General features: G+C 33.7%; 1 protein-coding gene across 9 annotated transcripts in view; it reads left to right on the forward strand.

Moving 5' to 3' along the window:
- Positions 1–4,622: 4,622 nt before the first annotated feature.
- LOC115890724 (outer dense fiber protein 3-like) overlaps positions 4,623–19,813 on the forward strand; it is a 41,023-nt gene continuing 25,832 nt past the window's right edge. For 8 of the 9 annotated variants that reach the window (XR_004051684.1, XR_004051687.1, XR_004051689.1 and 5 more), the window contains exon 1: positions 13,076–13,231. The gene's annotated coding sequence lies outside the window, so the exon portion shown is untranslated. Of the gene's footprint in view, positions 4,712–13,075; positions 13,232–19,813 lie in introns of those variants that run through there. The other variant, XR_004051685.1, reaches the window with a different exon arrangement.

The following is a 19,813-nucleotide window of genomic DNA, read 5'->3' on the forward strand; positions in this document are numbered from 1 at the left end:
GAAGAAAATTAAATTTTATTTTATTGTCGTTATGTTTCTTGGATATGAGAACTTAATGAAATAAATGTAATTAATTGTTTAAAATTCTTTTTTTATTAATATTAAATTATACAGGGTGGCGCCTCTCATACGCCGCGGAAGCTCCAAGGAGAACGGTATATTATATCGAAATGAAACTTAGGCAGTATATGTAGGTTAAGTGAAAGCATTTTATAAAAATATATAGAATTATACAGGGTGCCGCCAAAAAAAGTTACACATCAAAGTTGTGTTTTTTTTAATGGAACACCCTATATATTAATTGATTTTCGGATTCTAAGAAAAAAAAGGTGAGTTTTATTAAAGAAGCATATACATAAAATCTGAGGATTTTGATATATTTCACATTTTGTGAAAATGAAGAGTTAATTTTAAATTTCGATAACAGCTACCTAAATTTTAGTTGGCCTTGTATAGCCTGATATTTAATTACAGTAACCATTGTATGTTAAACCAAATTGAAATTTGAACCGAAAAGTTATACAGGGTGAGACAAAATTAATATGGAACATTTAGTCACTTTTAAAAGCATGTTAATCTTTTATTTTAAATGGAACACCCAATATATTTTTCAGGTGTTCAATAGGGAATTTATATATCTTCAAAATACTATTAAGGTTGCCTACCCCTGAGACAAAGATTTTCATAGATATTTTAACTTTTATGATTTTGCGTCAGTAGATCTTTATTATTTGAAAAAATCTAGAGGTGATCTCTCATGTTGTCGACAATAGTTGGTCGAGTTTTGAAAACACTGTCTTTAACATATCTTCATAAAAAACCCAAACTAGATAAAATCAAGAGCATTTAGGTATTCTATTAATTGGTGAATGCACACTGCATTCACCAACTAATAGAATCATATCAATTTTCTCTGATGTAGGATAAGTTTGCATTTTCAGCAAATTTTTGAGATTTTTTTTTCTTCTAACTGACACAAAATGATAACTAGTTGTTAAAGTTGGACCTATGAAGTTGGACTAATTAGATAGCTATGTTGAAGTAACGTCAGATGTATCACAGCCATCTAGATTTTATCAAATAATAAAGATCTACTCAGATCAAATCATGTAAATGAAAATATCTAGGAAACTCTTTGTTTAAGGGGTAGGCAACCTTAATAGTATTTCGAAGGGACATTAATTCTCCATTGAATATCGGAATAATATACTGGGTGTTCCATTTAAAATAAAAGAGTAATATGCTTTTAAATGTGACCAATGTTGAATATTAATTTTGTCTCACCCTGTATAGCTTTTTGGATCAAATTTTACTTCGACTTAAAGTACAATAGTTAATTTAACCACATATTAGGCTATACCGGGTAAATTCCAATTCAGGTAGCTTTTATTGTAATTTTTTTTTTCTTTATTTATAGAAAATCTTAAATATGTCAAAAACCTCTTACAAAACTCACCTTTATTTTTCTTCCAGAATCTAAAAATCAATTAATATGTGGGGTGTTCCATTACAAAAAACAAAACCTTGACTAGAACTCATTATATTTTTAAAAATTGCTCTGAATCAATCTACATATGCTCATAAAACTTCATTTCGATACAAATTGTCGTTCTCCATGGAGCCTCTGTGGCGTATGAGAGTCGCCACCCTGTATAAGTAAGTAGTAGTAACCCTGTTTTTGTAATATCATTATTATAATATTCCTCTGATATAAGTAATTATTTTTTATACAGTAAAAAATAAGTAAATTGTATACCATACCCAATTTATATAAATGTTTTATAAAATACTAATTTCATGTGTGGTCTAATTACAGGTACCCAAAGGAGATAAATATCAGTACCTACTTTTCAATTTAAAGTTTTTTTGTTATTTTGCTGTAGGTACCTACTTTAACGAGAAACATGTGTTAAGCCAAGTGAAATTTTCGGTTGTCCCTGATGTGCCATAAATGGTTTTCCATCTCACCTTGCCACTTACTATGAGTCAGAAATTAATCCCACTGATTCGCTTTTTCATTCGATACGCCTTCGGTATAGATCGAACCCAAATTTGTACCAACCTTTTTGTTTGTCTATTGTTTGAAAACTATTTCGTTATGGAGATCGTTTAAAAATAGCTTTAGTTCCTATTTGTTTTCAAAGTTTTTAATGTGCATATTAAAAGATGTTTTAATAATATATGGTATTTAATTTTTTTATCTCTATATCCGATTCAGAAACAAAAATATGTTGCAATATTATTTTATAAGTCGTTATAGAGTACCAGATACCAGGTGAGAAAGGTAACTAAAAGAAATAAATAAACTTATTTTCCCATATCTGAGTTATTAAGACAGCTATTATAAAGTTATATTTAATCAGGGTGCAGCCACACTATCCTAAAAACGGCGTATCGGCGTAACGGCGTAACGACCTTGAATCGATTTCCAGTAATTCTATTGGCTGAAATTTTTGACTGATGGATTTGACAGATAAAATTTCTGACAGATGAACGTTTCAGCCAATAGAATTACTGGAAATCTATTCAAGGTCATTACGCCGTTACGCCGATACGCCGTTTTTAGGATAGTGTGGCTGCACCCTCAGTCAGACAGATTGTAATGACTAAACATCCTCTAAACACAAAAATTATTTAGCCCTGACTATGAGCGCGAGAGAACTATGCGCTTCCCAGTAAAGTATTTAAATATTTTAAAAATACTGCTTTCGATTTAATATTTTTGCATCTCTATTTAAATAAGACTAGTTGTAAAAGTGAAAACAATACATACTTATGGGGCCGATCGGCCGACTATTTGATTGCATGTGAGCACTATTTGATTGCATGTGTATATTGGTTACAAATTTGCAACTAAATAGTTGGCCGACTAAGAATTGCATGTCACCCTCAGGATTATTTTCCAATATTTCCTCTTACAGTATCCAAATTATTTAAAAACGTAAGTCAGAGAATTGAGGGTGTCTTGTTTTTCAAATTAATATTTTTTTAGAAAATATGCGATAATTGTTTTGAGTAGTTTATATGCAATAAATTAATTTACTTTAATAATTATTAATTATTACTTTAATAAAAAAACTCATCTTATTTAAATAGAGATACAAAAATACTAAATCGAAAGCAGTATTTTTAAAATATTTAAATACTTTACTGGGAAGCGCATAGTAAAGTTCTCCCGCGCTCATAGTCACAGCTAAATAATTTTTGTGTTTAGAGGATGTTTGGTCATTATAATCTGTCTGACTGATTAAATATAACTTTATAATAGCCTTGTATATGAATTTTATAATAGCTATCTCAATAACATATGTAAAAATCAGACATGTAAAAATAAATAAAGTTCATTTATTTTAGTATACCATGTTATATAGTGTACCAAGGGATAGAAGGCAATGAAAAAGCAAATAATCTAGCTAGGAAAGGAGCGAACACTCCACTAACTGGACCAGAAGTTTCTAATTTTTTAAGTGGTATCCATGGATCAAGGTTTAACTCAAGAACTTGGAAGATTCCATCCGCTTGTTGGAATGGAACCAGTTTTATTGGTTTAAGAAAAAATGACAGATCGTATTGAGGGCTTATAATCAAGAAAAATCACAGATCTTCCTGGGTCTGAGTAAGAACAATCTTCGGATTGTCACGGGGTTTTTAACAGGACACTGTCTCCTCAATGAACTCGCCTTTAGATTTTTGGCATTTTTTAACGCTTGTCAAAGTCTTGCCAAATTATAGGTTATAATTTTGTGTCAACTTTTGTTAAATACCCTGCGTTTTGGAAGATGGTGCATTTTGATTCGGTATTATTACGTGTGTTTTGTGTCTTTTGAAGTCAAGTGGAGGAAAAAATCGAGTGAAAATTAACTGTAGACCCAGAGCACAGTTTATGGTTAATATTCGCTGCCCAGGCAGAAGTCTTATACACCAATGAAGTTGCCATCGATAAAGTTTGTATACCATTTCGTCGTAGATAAGTGCATCTCGTATATGGTGAAGGATCAAACTACACACATACTAAAACTGGAGCAGCTGTAAAATATCGACATCACACGATAGGTAAATAATGGATTTTAGTACTGCAGAAAAAATAATGTCAAAAGGTACTGGTTTAAAAAATTAAGATTAAAGTTAATTAATCAAACCTTTAAGGTATAAAAATTTGGTAGGTGTTATTATTAATAAAATAGTGTTTTTATTTACCTATGTTGTTTTATTTATTTCTATGGAATATTACAAATTTGTATTTGTACATAAGTTATATTGATAAATATAATCATAAATGCGGGTAGTTTCCCCATAAAGTTTGAAAGTAAATAATAGTTCTTTTTTTATATTTTTTTTTTGGTATGTAGTGTCTTGTTCTTGTTTGTTTTGTATTAACACATACCGTTTTTATTAAATAAAATAACTCGATTACATTTTTTCAGTTTTATACACTTTTTTTCACAATATTTTGAAGTAATCACTTGTCATCTTGTCAATCAAATTTTAAATATTTCCTGCTATGCATTCCAGTTGTACCAACTTATTTCTTTGTAAAATAAAATAAACTACTTTGAAATTAAAATGACAGACACATCTATCACTGTCAAGGATCTTCTCGTTGGACAGACTATATAGTGTATACTGATGCTTCCAAAACTAACTTTCATATGGAACAACTACACCAACGGTGGAATCCCATGGAACTGGACACTCATATTATTTTTTTAAGGTAATTAGCCATTGATTCTGTAACTTCTTGATTAGATATAGACTTGACGTCTACGATGGGAATTTTTTTATTTTTAATTTTTTGATAACGAACTTTTTGTAAATTATATTTCTCTCTTTCTATACCAACTATTTAGTAAAATATAAACTTACAAAACAGATTAAAACATCAATTTGTGAGATAATTGAACCAATAATTCAATTAATCTGGTAATTAGAATTTATCCAATTTTCTAATACCCACTCCTGAATAAAAATGGTTCGAATAGTTTTTGAAATATCCACATATTATCTAAGTAAGTACGTATAATTAAATAATTTGAACCAAATGGCAGTTAATTTGTCTGAAACATCAATTCAGTTGGTATCACATTTTTTTCAGTGGAATAATTCTCTTAATCGCTGTACAATAGCATGTGGCCTGTAGAGTAGGTTGATAATGACCTTATTGCCATATTGGAATCCGCAACCAATATAACAACTTTTTAAACTGTAGAAAAAATGTTGCGATAGATGTATAAAAAATTGCATTGGCGTAATAAAAATTGCAAACTATATTTCCGTCTAATGACATTATTGCTTACTTAAAAACAGAAATTTGTATGCATAACTTTGCAGAACATTTATCATCATTTTTAATATCCTTAATAATCTTATTCGATAGTGAAGCAGCAATAAAAGCGATCAACTCAGTAACCATCAATTCAAAGTTGATCAAAGAATGCCTAAAAAAGTTGAACATGTTAGCATGTGTAGGTTAATTTAAAACCTTTTTTAAAATTATATGAAGTTCTACAAAGTGTCTCCAAAAAAAGTTATACATCAAAGTTGTGTTTTTTCTAATGGAATACCCTATATATTAATTAATTTTCGTATTTTAGAAGAAAAATAAAGGAGTTTCATTAGGAAAGTATATGCCTATAAAATGTAAGGTTTTTGACATATTTAAATTTTAATAAAAGCTTATTTGGGGAAGAATGTTGGTAATGTAGGAGATGGCAACGTTGAATTTTCTTCGAGATTCACCATAAACGAATTTCCCGAAAACGAACTCAAAACATTTTTCGGAAAATGTAAAATTTTCAACATTTTTTTTCGAAAAAAAATCTCATGGTCGTGTTTCTGGGGTCGAACTATACTACCATATTTTATGTTATTTTTAATCTGAATCAAAACAATAACAAACACCGAAGTCAACATTTACTTAAGCCAATTAATAAAACAAAATCACATATGGCACGAACTTTGTTTTTGTATATCTTTTGTAAACGTAAACTACTCAAAAATTCCGTAATTTGTCTTTTTCCTTGTATAACTAAACTCAAGATATTTATAATAATGACCCACTCTTTTTGATATTTAGAAAACATTGATAAAACGGTTAAAAGAAACATACCTACTTGTATTTTGCATATTCGCAAAAGAATGACATCATTTTTATTTTCAAATAATTTAAGACTGTTTAATTTATGTGAAAGAACAAAACAATAATGCTATAAAGAATTTTTAGCATATTATAGGTATCACATTTTTTGACATTTTCGAATATGGTTTAGGACTAATGTTTAATAAGGCTCCCTTGATTAAACATTAAAGTGTTTTTAACACAGCCACTTTAGATTGAAAATTAAAATACAATTTTGTTGAATCTATTTCAGTCATGTCAATCTATTCAGAGTGTTATTTTCTAAAGTAAAAAAAATACTGAGGGTGCTATTTAAAAATCAAAAGTTGTAATCATTTCCGATGAAACAGGAAGTGACCGAAAACAATTCAATACGTCTATCGTCTATCAATTCTAATTTATGTCATATACTAATATACTGTTACGTTTTTCGTCGGTTCCGTGTGGATAGAAAGTCACAATTTATTTAAACACTTTTTATTTAACACTAATTAACAAAAACAATAACGATAAAAGACTTATAGAACTATTTACAAACGATTTATAACTAAGAATTTATTTTGAATTTTAGCGCGTCAACTGCACTGGTATATTTATAACTGCCCCCTGTAGGCCACAGCCGCCGGCTTTTATACCGACAGGTAAAGAACTCTAGAATAGTCCATAGATCGTTAGGTGCGTAGAGAAGGTTTTCGAATGTTCTCGTATGTACTAGTCCATTCCAGTGGGACTCGATTCTTCTCGAACGAATGAATCATTACGGTGTCTATTCTTTAATGCGATGTTAAGGTCATCTGAGGGCGGGAAATATAGTTAGGTTAGGTCGAGTTCACACGGGTCCGCAACACTGCCCCCTTCTTAGGCACATGCTCGTCCCGAGATGTACACGGTGAATGAAGGTATTTGCAAAGCTGGCCCCTGGTACATTGTGAAGTCTGGTAGAAATAGCAGTCTACAGTTTTCTCTCCCGATCTCAGCTTTGGGTTGTAGCAGCAAACGAGGATCTCGATTCCCGTAAATCTGAACAAGACTTCAATCATGTTCCGGATTGTACGCCAACTCAAACCATCGAGTCCACACGCCAGCTTCGGAATGGCTAATCGTGCAATGTTGTTGTTTAGCAGGGCTTCTCTCAGTTCTACAGGTCGACGTGTGCCCCTTCATTTCGACCCTTCGACGAATCGGTCCCTTCTTGCCCATGTACTGGTCCATTACCTTCCGAACAATCCCTTCCACGGATTCGTCGGAACATTCGTCGATGGCCCGTACTCTTCCTAAAGACCGATAACTTTGTTTCCCGGCCTCAAATTCTAGGGCACGTGCTAAAGCATCCACCAAGTGCGTTGGGTGGGCTAGGAGAAGTGCTTGTCTTGTCTCGTTGTCACGTAAGCCGTCGGAGAATGCCTGTACTGCCAACCACTCCATAACATTCTCTGGCGTACCAGGGTACGCAAGGCGAACGAGGCGGGCTACGTCGGCTTCAAACTCCTGCAGAGACTCATTTGACTTTTGAATGCGATTTTTTAGCTGGGAATGATAGACATGTTCCAAATGAGCTTGGCCGTACCTCATTGCTAAATGTCGTACCAATTGCTGATAATCTCCCTGTTCCGATGGTGACAATGTCTGCAGGATATCAGTCGCATCTCCTCGCAGTGCGACAGTCAAAGCGGTAGCCTTTTCAGCGATTGTCCATCCGTTCGCTCTCACAGCGGCCTCAAACTGGCAAAAATAATTGGCCCAAGCGGTTTTTCCGTCAAACTGTGGACGCTTAATAACTGACTTTGAGATATGCTTATTTTCGACTAGTTTCGGTGCCTCCGATGTTTCTTGACATTTTGGTGAATTTGCCTTTGCTATTTCTTGTTTTAAAATTTCGATTTTTTTATTTACATCGTCCTCAATTTGTGTTATTTTGTCTTGTAGCTCCGTAGAATTCTCTATAATCTTTTCTTCTAATTCCCTGGAATTTTCTGTTATCTTTTCTTCTAAATTAAGTATTTTATTATTAAAGCTGGCCTGTATGTCTTTAGAATTTTCTGCGATCTTATCTTCGAAAATATTAATTTTATCACTGATTTTCTCTTCTAAATTAACTTCCAAGTCAATTATTTTACTATTCAAATTGTTCAAGTTGTCGTCTAATTTTTGAGAATTCTCTGTCATTTTATCATTCAAACTGTCTTCTAATTTTTGTAAGGACGATTCACCAGGTCACCTTCCAACTCAAAGCAAAATGTGTCAGGATCCTCACCTTCCTCCACCAAAACGTCTCTCAGTCTAGCTTGCAAAATACTTTTCTTTCCAGTATACATTTTAATTCCGACACTTTCAAGTCTTTCAACAATTTTTTCGGAGCCATGGTCTATCACACACGCCACACTTGACACCAATTGTTACGTTTTTCGTCGGTTCCGTGTGGATAGAAAGTCACAATTTATTTAAACACTATTTATTTAACACTAATTAACAAAAACAATAACGATAAAAGACTTATAGAACTATTTACAGACGATTTATAAGTAAGAATTTATTTTGAATTTTAGCGCGTCAACTGCACTGGTATATTTATAACTGCCCCCTGTAGGCCACAGCCGCCGGCTTTTATACCGACAGGTAAAGAACTCTAGAATAGTCCATAGATCGTTAGGTGCGTAGAGAAGGTTTTCGAATGTTCTCGTATGTACTAGTCCATTCCAGTGGGACTCGATTCTTCTCGAACGAATGAATCATTACGGTGTCTATTCTTTAATGCGATGTTAAGGTCATCTGAGGGCGGGACATATAGTTAGGTTAGGTCGAGTTCACACGGGTCCGCAACACTGCCCCCTTCTTAGGCACATGCTCGTCCCGAGATGTACACGGTGAATGAAGGTATTTGCAAAGCTGGCCCCTGGTACATTGTGAAGTCTGGTAGAAATAGCAGTCTACAGTTTTCTCTCCCGATCTCAGCTTTGGGTTGTAGCAGCAAACGAGGATCTCGATTCCTGTAAATCTGAACAAGACTTCAATCATGTTCCGGATTGTACGCCAACTCAAACCATCGAGTCCACACGCCAGCTTTGGAATGGCTAATCGTGCAATGTTGTTGTTTAGCAGGGCTTCTCTCAGTTCTACAGGTCGACGTGTGCCCCTCCATTTCGACCTTTCGACGAATCGGTCCCTTCTTTCCCATGTACTGGTCCATTACCTTCCGAACAATCCCTTCCACGGATTCGTCGGAACATTCGTCGATGGCCCGTACTCTTCCTAAAGACCGATAACTTTGTTTCCCGGCCTCAAATTCTAGGACACGTGCTAAAGCATCCACCAAGTGCGTTGGGTGGGCTAGGAGAAGTGCTTGTCTTGTCTCGTTGTCACGTAAGCTGTCGGAGAATGCCTGTACTGCCAACCACTCCATAACATTCTCTGGCGTACCAGGGTACGCAAGGCGAACGAGGCGGGCTACGTCGGCTTCAAACTCCTGCAGAGACTCATTTGACTTTTGAATGCGATTTTTTAGCTGGGAATGATAGACATGTTTCAAATGAGCTTGGCCGTACCTCATTGCTAAATGTCGTACCAATTGCTGATAATCTCCCTGTTCCGATGGTGACAATGTCTGCAGGATATCAGTCGCATCTCCTCGCAGTGCGACAGTCAAAGCGATAGCCTTTTCAGCGATTGTCCATCCGTTCGCTCTCGCAGCGGCCTCAAACTGGCAAAAATAATTGGCCCAAGCGGTTTTTCCGTCAAACTGTGGAGGCTTAATAACTGACTTTGAGATATGCTTATTTTCGACTAGTTTCGGTGCTTCCGATGTTTCTTGACATTTTGGTGAATTTGCCTTTGCTATTTCTTGTTTTAAAATTTCGATTTTTTTATTTACATCGTCCTCAATTTGTGTTATTTTGTCTTGTAGCTCCGTTGAATTCTCTATAATCTTTTCTTCTAATTCCCTGGAATTTTCTATTATCTTTTCTTCTAAATTAAGTATTTTATTATTAAAGCTGGCCTGTATGTCTTTAGAATTTTCTGCGATCTTATCTTCTAAAATATTAATTTTATCACTGATTTTCTCTTCTAAATTAACTTCCAAGTCAATTATTTTACTATTCAAATTGTTCAAGTTGTCGTCTAATTTTTGAGAATTCTCTGTCATTTTATCATTCAAACTGTCTTCTAATTTTTGTAAGGACGAGTCCAAGTCACCTTCCAACTCAAAGCAAAATGTGTCAGGATCCTCACCTTCCTCCACCAAAACGTCTCTCAGTCTAGCTTGCAAAATGCTTTTCTTTCCATCTGTCTCGCACTCTCTCTCTTCCAGTATACATTTTAATTCCGACACTTTCAAGACTTTCAACAATTTTTTCGGAGCCATGGTCTATCACACACGCCACACTTGACACCAATTGTTACGTTTTTCGTCGGTTCCGTGTGGATAGAAAGTCACAATTTATTTAAACACTATTTATTTAACACTAATTAACAAAAACAATAACGATAAAAGACTTATAGAACTATTTACAAACGATTTATAACTAAGAATTTATTTTGAATTTTCGCGCGTCAACTGCACTGGTATATTTATAACTGCCCCCTGTAGGCCACAGCCGCCGGCTTTTATACCGACAGGTAAAGAACTCTAGAATAGTCCATAGATCGTTAGGTGCGTAGAGAAAGTTTTCGAATGTTCTCGTATGTACTAGTCCATTCCAGTGGGACTCGATTCTTCTCGAACGAATGAATCATTACGGTGTCTATTCTTTAATGCGATGTTAAGGTCATCTGAGGGCGGAACATATAGTTAGGTTAGGTCGAGTTCACACGGGTGCGCAACAATACCAACTCTCGGTTTTCTAACTGAAAAAATAAAAAAATTATAGGGATGAGCCACTTTTGAGACGCACCCGGTATTGTATGTGCGTCCTTCTTTGGTACAAAATCCTTCTTTACGGCTATTTACCTGTAAAATTTAGCTGTTCCAAAGATACCCCGACTTTAGGATAACTTTAATGTGGGATAAACAAAGTACTGCTTAGAATTTTGATTTCATATTTTGGTGATAAATAAATAACTTTTTTCAAATGGGAAGGGGGTCAAGTGACACTGCAATGAAAAGAGCTTTCTATTCTCTATATTTTTCCGCTTCGTTTTTGAAAATCGGTCTAGTCATTGAGAAAATATATGAAGGATTGAAATTTGAAAAGTTTATTTAAACATTTATCAGAGTAAATGATAAGGATAAATTCCTTCGACCAATTTGCTGTTTTTTCTTATTATTTCTAGATGTTTACGCATTTTTTCACTTGCCACAAGGTTGAACGATCAGGTGCGGTAGTTGCTAGATAGATGTTCTGTGACTTGTGCGTTGAAGTTCTTCTCAATATCGTTAAACTGACCCGCAATAGAATTTCTAAAAATACCAGCCCACACGTTCAATTTCTGAGGGTTTTGTGTGTGCACCTCGTGAAAAGCTCTTGGGTTGTCCTCAGCCCAGTACCACACCAGTACCGACAGTTGTGTCGATTATCTACACCGTTCGAAAAGAAAGTACACTCATCCGAAAAACACACATTAAATAGGAAATTATTATCATTCCCCCCTCGTTCACTCATAGTTTCACAAAATTGCAAGCGACGATCAAAATAGTCTTCGTTGAGTTCTTGTACCAACTGAATTTTGTACGGGTGGAACTTCTGTTTTTTTTTAATATCCTTTGGACACTTGTACGATTCACGCCGGTCTCATTGCCTAATTTTCTTGTACTCAGCGTACTATCCATGGCAACTTGGCCCAATACGAATACATCCATAGCTTCATTTACTACAGGATTTTCCCTCTGCCTCTTTTTGTTCATAACGGAACCAGTTTCGCGAAATTTTGCTACTAACTCGCGAACAATTTTGCCATAAAGGTGTTTGTCAGGATAGCGCTCATTGAATATGTGCGCAACCCGATACATTCATTATTTTTAAGATAAAGTTCGATTATTTCCACTTTTTCTGCAAGTGATTGACCGCAAGTGATTGACTGCAAGTGACTGCAATCTGCAAGTGATTGACTGCAAGTGATTGACACCATGATTGTTAAACAGTGTAACGATATTGAGAAGAACTTCAACGCACAAGTCACAGAACAGCTATCTAGCAACTACCGCACCTGATCGTTCAACCTTGTGGCAAGTGAAAAAATACGTAAATATCTAGAAAGCAGCAAATTGGTCGAAGAAATTTATCCTTACCATTTACTCTGATAAATGTTTAAATAAACTTTTCAAATTTCAATTCTTCATATTTTCTCAATGACTCGACCGATTTTCAAAAACGAAGCGGGGAAATACAGAGAATAGAAAGCTCTTTTCATTGTGGTGCCACTTGACCCCCCTTCCCATTTGAAAAAAGTTGGGGGATGACACCCCCGCTTAGAGGGTTGAAGATTTTGCAATCATTTTTGGGGCAAAATTGACGTGATTTTGAATTTTCTGAAAAAAAAATTACTCTGGGCGTTATGCCTTGCGGAACGTTTTCGATGGGCCACCCTGTATAGCAAGGACTATATCAACGAAAAATATTAAAAATCGTACCATAGTTACCCCGAGAGAGAGATTTACGGTACTAGATCTAAAATTCACTTATGACCAAGCTTAATAAAACCAACCCATCTTATTATGCACACAATTATACATCCTAGACGCATCTGTAGCATTATTTTTTGATTAGCGTTTAAATAATACCGCAATTTTCTAGATAAATGTTAACAGTTAACGATATAATTTCGATCTTAATTCGATCTGAGATTGTATCGAGAACGTGTAGGTCGTCTCCAATACATGACCATAAAAGCGTAGCCGACAAGTTGTCCTTTAAACTCGCTTGTGACGTTTCACCTGGTTGAAACGAGGAGTATGGCGAAGTGTGGGGTAAGGAGGAAGAGACCACGTTGGGAGAATATGGAGAAACGAGCATGGAGGGGGACGTGGAACTGTGTTGTCAGAGTTTTCATGTTGGGAATTTTCGAACCGACTGAATAAACAGACGAGTTTCGAAAGCGCGCTCGACGAGGTTTTGGTGTGGTGCGGCATTTTTGGATTTCATATCGTTCGCTCTTATTTATTTTTCATACTAAAAGTACTAAGTAAGTATATCAAATAGTTAATACCCCCCAAACCATAAATTAACTATTTTAATTATTATGATCGTTAGTTAAATTCATAACAAATTTCGTATTTCCGCGATTTTTTAGTGATATTAGTAAGGCTGCCCGTAAAAGCCTTCATCACAATCCTTACCTATATCTTATTTAATGATATTACAGGGTGAGTCCTAAATAAGTGCAAATATTTTAGTAGGTAGGTAGTTATTTCGATCCCAGAAATACGATTTTAAGGGTTTTTTTCCAAAAAAAAATGGATTTTTTTTAGTTAAAAACATAATTTCTTGATGATATAGCGACATAGATACTATGACTAAATTTACAAGAAACAAAACTCAGAGAAGATCCAGTGGTTCTCAAAATTTAAGCAAACATTTTTTTGGAAATTTTCGGGTATTTTGAACTTATTTGAAAAAAAGGTAAAGAGAAAATGTGTTTCTTTTTTCGAGATTTACCAGCTCTGAAAATAGTTGTACTTATTTAAGACGCACCCTGTATAATATATAATAATATAATATATACAGGGTGTCCCACTTAAGATGGATAGGTTGTAGCCACAAACCAAACCAAGCCAATATCTTGGTTGTTTGTTGAGCGATCTTTTTCATTTTTGGCAGGAGGCTGTATGGCTACAAGACGTACATTTTGCCCAGGGTAAGAAATGCGATACCGCATAGACGTACGTTTTAATGGGGTTTGATATTTTTCGAGTCAAGAGTAAACTACCCTTAGGACAGTATTTATTTCAAATCTGATAAATTATATTGAATCCTCCTTACCTAAGATACTTAAGTTCTAATTTTGATAAATATTGATACAGGGTGCGTCATTAAAATAAGACCTTTTTATATTTATTATTTTTTAAGTACTTACAACGCCACTGGATAAACAATAGGTTTAACAGAATTAACTATAAAGCCATACAGCCTCCTGCCAAAAATGAAAAAGATCGCTCAACCAACAACCAAGATATTGGCTTGTATCCATCTTAAGTGGGACACCCTGTATATAAAAAAATGTAATTATAATAAAATAACTCACTCAGATATTGTATAGTAGCCTTATTAGTAGTATTTTGTGTTTGTATTACAATTTAAATTGGAACTAAGAATTTTTGTTAATATTTTAAAACAAATTTGTCAATTTTTACAAATTATATTGATTAAAAATAATATTATAAGATAAAAATAACATTATCCAAATAATTGTTTATGAATTATACACCAATACCTATTAATTATTTTAATTGCGTTGTCTTTTTCTAAAATAAATAAACAATAAATATACAGGGTGAGTCTTAAATAAGCGAGTTATTTTATTTTGAAAATTAATAAAAAGATGATTTTTTGCTTACATTTTGAGAACCACTGGATCTTTTCTGGTGTTTGGTTCTTGTAAATTTAATCTACTACCTATGTTGCGCCATATTGTCAAGAAATTAAGGTTTTTTAAATGAAAATTTAATAAAAATCCAAAATTTCAATTTTTTTTGCACTGCAAAAAAATTTGCACTTATTTAAGACTCTGTATAGAAAACTCCATAAATCACAGTGCACCAAAATACTTACTTTTTGAACAACATTTTTCTCCATTCAATTTTTTTATTACTCTCATTACAATATACATACCATAACAAAACGCCATATTTTTGCTGCTCTAATTTTATAATAAACAATCAAAAATTTCAAGATGAATGATATTTATTTAAAAAGTAATACCTATGAAATATAATGTTAAAATAAAACTTCAACATGAGACATATTACATATTATAGTATGTGGTATTAATAAAGTTAGAATTATTAATAATATTAATTAACTATTCAAATTCAAATATATTTTTAATAGATATAAAGTGGAAAATATCTTATTATACTAGAACATAGGAATGCTCTATTATCAATTCTCCAAAACTCTTTAGGTGTGTACCAGGCACCAATAGTGTTCTACAAAATTTGATAAACTTGCTAAAAGCTGAAGTATTGATTATTTATATTGCCTTTGCACTTTTGGACATAAAAGTAAATACACAAGATTAGATGATTTTTATATTTTTAACAATTTGTCGATACGGGGGCCTCCCCAAAATATATTTTTCTCAGCCTTTCTTTAAAAAAAATATTAAAAATACAAAAACTGTCCTGAAATCAAAACTATATTAGATATTTCCTTTAGACGGTCTGTACTTACTTTGCATAAATATGATAATCGTAAATCATACAGGATGTTCAAAATTCTACGCCAAACTTTCTAAAATATAAACTCATTTTTCTTCGTTTTTTTTAACTGAACACCCTGTATATTATTTGTTCAATAGATAGAGAATTCAAAAATAAACCTTTTTTTTTGTTTAGAGTATTTCAAAATTTTTAATGGTTTCGCTGATATTCGCGGTTTTATATTTCATATGGCATTTTCCATAGTAAATTTTTATCAAAGCGCTCTCAACGATTTTTGTCTCATATTTTACCGTTGAAAGAGTCATACAAAATAATACTGCGTGTATCTGTTTTAAAATACTTACTATTAAATACTTATTTAATACTTATTAAATAAAAAAAATTAACAACAAAATTAAAAAAAGCTATGGTAATAAAAATTCTTTATGTAATGACATGACGTCCCTTTTGCCTTTAACGCTATATTTATATATTATTCAGACCACTCTTAATAAATAACCCATATAACAGATATAATTAACTGACCTTATCGTAATTGAATTATAATTGGCGAATAAATAAGCAGATTAATAAGAGGCGCCAGATTTCTTTATAAACTCCTGAAATTTTAATATTATACGAGTTCGTAAATTTCTGCCCATAAAAGGACACGAGTCAAAAGAAAAAAAAAACACTGATTTATATGTTATGCTTAAACATGACCTAAACTAAAGGTAAGAGACCGGTTTCACGTTAATATTGTTACGCTTAACTGTTCGTTACAAGGTTTATGGTTATGTAGGGGAGAGTAATACACAATCGTACGATTCTTAAATTGCATTAAGTTATAGCACAGCAGATTATAAACTTTGTTTTTTCTTTATTGTTTTTCGTGGTTCCAATTTTCGGAATCGGGCACTAGTTGGGTTACTAGTTTGCACATAGCACGCCCACTTATGGCCTCTAAAACTGTGCACAGCGCCTGACCGGCACAGTTATTAGAGAGATATCGGAAAACCGAATAGCGTCATACAGTATTTACCCGTACCCGTATCATGGTTACGATATTCGCGAGTCAATTTTTAACGCAACGCCCGCTAATAACGTTACCTGACGTAATTTGCGGATCAATTACACCAAGCGCTATTTCGATCTAAATAACGTTTAAAAATTGCTTAAGTGGGCATGTGCGGATATTTGACAACCGGGGCCGGCCGGCCAGATCTTTTATTTTAGGTTATGTCTGAATTGTTTTGAATTATTACTTTAGTTTTATTAGGTAATGTGAGATTTAAGTAGCTGGGATTAGTTTTAATTAAATAAATATGGCTCAAAATATGAATCCCACCTCTTCCAATATTAAAGAACCTATAAAGAGGCTTAGGTTTACAGCAGATGAAGACTTAGCCCTTCTAAGAGAATTTGTTGCTTGTTGCCCTAAACCCACTGGCAGACGTTGAACAATAAAGCACTGGAAATAAGCACATTAGCCCTTTAGATTTAAAATACCTAGTAAACAAAACAATTTCAAAGTTAGGTTAAGTTTAAATATCGGACGCGACGCGAACAGAATTCTTTCCGATCCGATAACTATAAATGAAGAGAGTTAATACCACCTCACGTAAAGGAAATAACACCTGACCTTATTAATGTTCGTGCACGCTATTCGGTTTAGCGATATCTCTCTATTACGCTGCTTATTGTTATTTTACGCAAGTTTATTTTTGCGCACAGGAAATTTTACTCGTTTGCACATCGTCATAAAAAACAATTTTCGTACCACGAATTAGGGACAAGATTTTTATCTCTATACTTATAGGATACCTCATCTGTGTTTATACACTGTCTGCAGGTAACTACGGGTGTGCTTTCTGCCTTTATTTTGCAGAATTTTACAAAAAAACTCATTTAATTACATGTAAAGGTATGTTACCCACTACATCTATGACTGGGAAGCATAGAATACATTACAAAACATTTTACTCTCTACTATGAACATTTAAATAAATTACAGAACAAATTTATGTTTTAGTGATAGGTATATAGTTCAAACTTTTTATATGATACTACCATAGATTAGGTATCCTATAAGTATACAGATAAAAATCTTGTCCCTAATTCGTGGTACGAAAATTGTTTTTTATGACGATGTGCAAACGAGTAAAATTTCCTGTGCGCAAAAATAAACTCGCGTAAAATAACAATAAACAGCGTAATAGAGAGATATCGCTAAACCGAATAGCGTGCATGGACGTTAATAAGAGGTGTTATTTTCTTTACGTGAGGTGGTATTCACTCTCTTCATTTATAGTTATCGGATCGGAAAGAATTCTGATCGCGTCGCGTCTGCTATTTAAACTTAACCTAACTTTGAATTTAAAACTTTGAAATTGTTTTGTTTACTAGGTATTTTAAAACTAAAGGGCTAAAGTGCTTATTTCCAGTGTTTTATTGTTCAACGTCTGCCAGTGGGTTTAAGGCAACAACCAACAAATTCTCTTAGAAGGGTTAAGTCGTCATCTGCTGTAAACCTAAGACTCTTGATACGTTCTTTAGTATTGGAAGAGGTGGAATCCATATTTTGGGCCATATTTATTTAATAAAAACTAATCCCAGCTACTTAAATATCAAATTACCTAATAAAACTAAAGCAATAATTAAAAACAATTTAAACATAACCTAAAATAAAAGATCTCGCCGGCCGGCTCCGGTTGTCAAATACCCGCACATGCCCATTTAAGCAATTTTTAAACGTTATCAGAGGTTATTTAGAAAGAGCGCTTGGTGTAATTGATCCGCAAATTACGTCAGGCGGTAACGTTATTAGCGGGTGTTGCGTTAAAAATTGACTCGCGCAAAGACTCGCGCATATCGTAACCATGATAACGCGTAAATACTGGATGACGGTATTCGGTTTTCCGATATCTCTCTAATAACTGTGCCGGTCAGGCGCTGTGCACAATTTTAGAGGCCATCAGGGTTGCCACAAGCTACACAGTGTATTTTGCTACTGTGTACTTTGCTACACAGTGTATTTTGCTACACATTTGCTTCCATGACTGCACAGCTACACCACAATGGCCTGTGCTACACATTTTAACAATTTACATATTTATTATAAAAAATAATACCAAAACAGTAAATCAGCTGACAAAAGCTGTTTTTTTTTGCTTTTAAGTTATCTAAGTTATTTAAGTTATATTTGAAGTTACATTAAAAAAGGCCGCAAGTGAACTTTAAATTTTGAACTGACAAATATCATTTTCGGTCATTTATTGGTCGAGTCAAAAACGGTAAATAGACAGGATTGCTTAATTCCTTAAATAATACATAACACGTACTTTGGCCAAATTCAGAGGCCAAATTTCACTGTAGTTCATACGTGAATAATATTCAATTCCTATTTCAGTTTTCCTCCCATATCAGCAAGGACTGCAGTTTCTATGGACAAATTTGGCCGATTGTCCAGTCCTGAATTGTTTAGTCCTGAATTGTCCAGTCCTGAATTGTTTACAGTTTTTAAACAGACTTTAACCGGTCTAATTTTTTCATAAAATCGTTCGTTTCGCGACATTTTGACGTCATTGCAATATTTGCTGGCATGAGAAGAAGTGAAATGGGAAATGAATATACTGACGTATACAAACGAGTGGAAGTGAGACTCTTATCGAGACTCGTAATTATGCTTTAAAATTTGGCGATTTTACGTCTTATTCTTGGTCTTATTGGATAGTTTACAATTAATGGTCATGGTCATGGATTGCTACACAATGCTACACATTTTTATGGTCAAGTTTTGCACAATCAAAAATTTTCTTGTGGCAACCCTGGAGGCCATAAGTGGGCGTGCTATGTACGCAAACTAGTCACCTAACTAGTGCCCGATTCCGAAATTGGAACCACGAAAAACAATAAAGGAAAAACAAAGATTATAATCTGTATAATCTGTGATACTACTCTCCCCTACAAATATTCATTTACGTCTGTTAGATCATCGTTTTAAATACGTGCCTTACACCTTAAAAGATATTTTACGATATTTGGTAATTGCTATTTTATTAGACATGAAAAGAGTGAAATTAGGTAATCGTTTCAATGATCGCTATTAGCTATTTGACGAAGCTGAATTTGTAGTTCACTTAATTGTTATTAAAGAATAGCTATAAAATATGGTACTTGGTACTCAAGTTATACCTCAGAATATTATTAATATGTGAAACTAATCTTGATTAAAAATATTTATTTATTAGATTATCAAAAGAAACGTTTGTAAATAAAGATTTAGTTGTTGTCGAATACATTTACTTCAAAACCTGGGTATTCCAGGTTTATTTTTTATTTGGTTTGCTATGTTTGTTTGCTTGTTGTTGGTTTCCTATGTTGGAAACATAGGAAATCCCATGCAA

The sequence above is a fragment of the Sitophilus oryzae genome, unplaced genomic scaffold, assembly GCF_002938485.1.
Source record: "Sitophilus oryzae breed Bouriz unplaced genomic scaffold, Soryzae_2.0 scaffold_909_pilon_pilon, whole genome shotgun sequence".
NCBI classification, from domain to species: Eukaryota; Metazoa; Arthropoda; class Insecta; order Coleoptera; family Curculionidae; genus Sitophilus; species Sitophilus oryzae.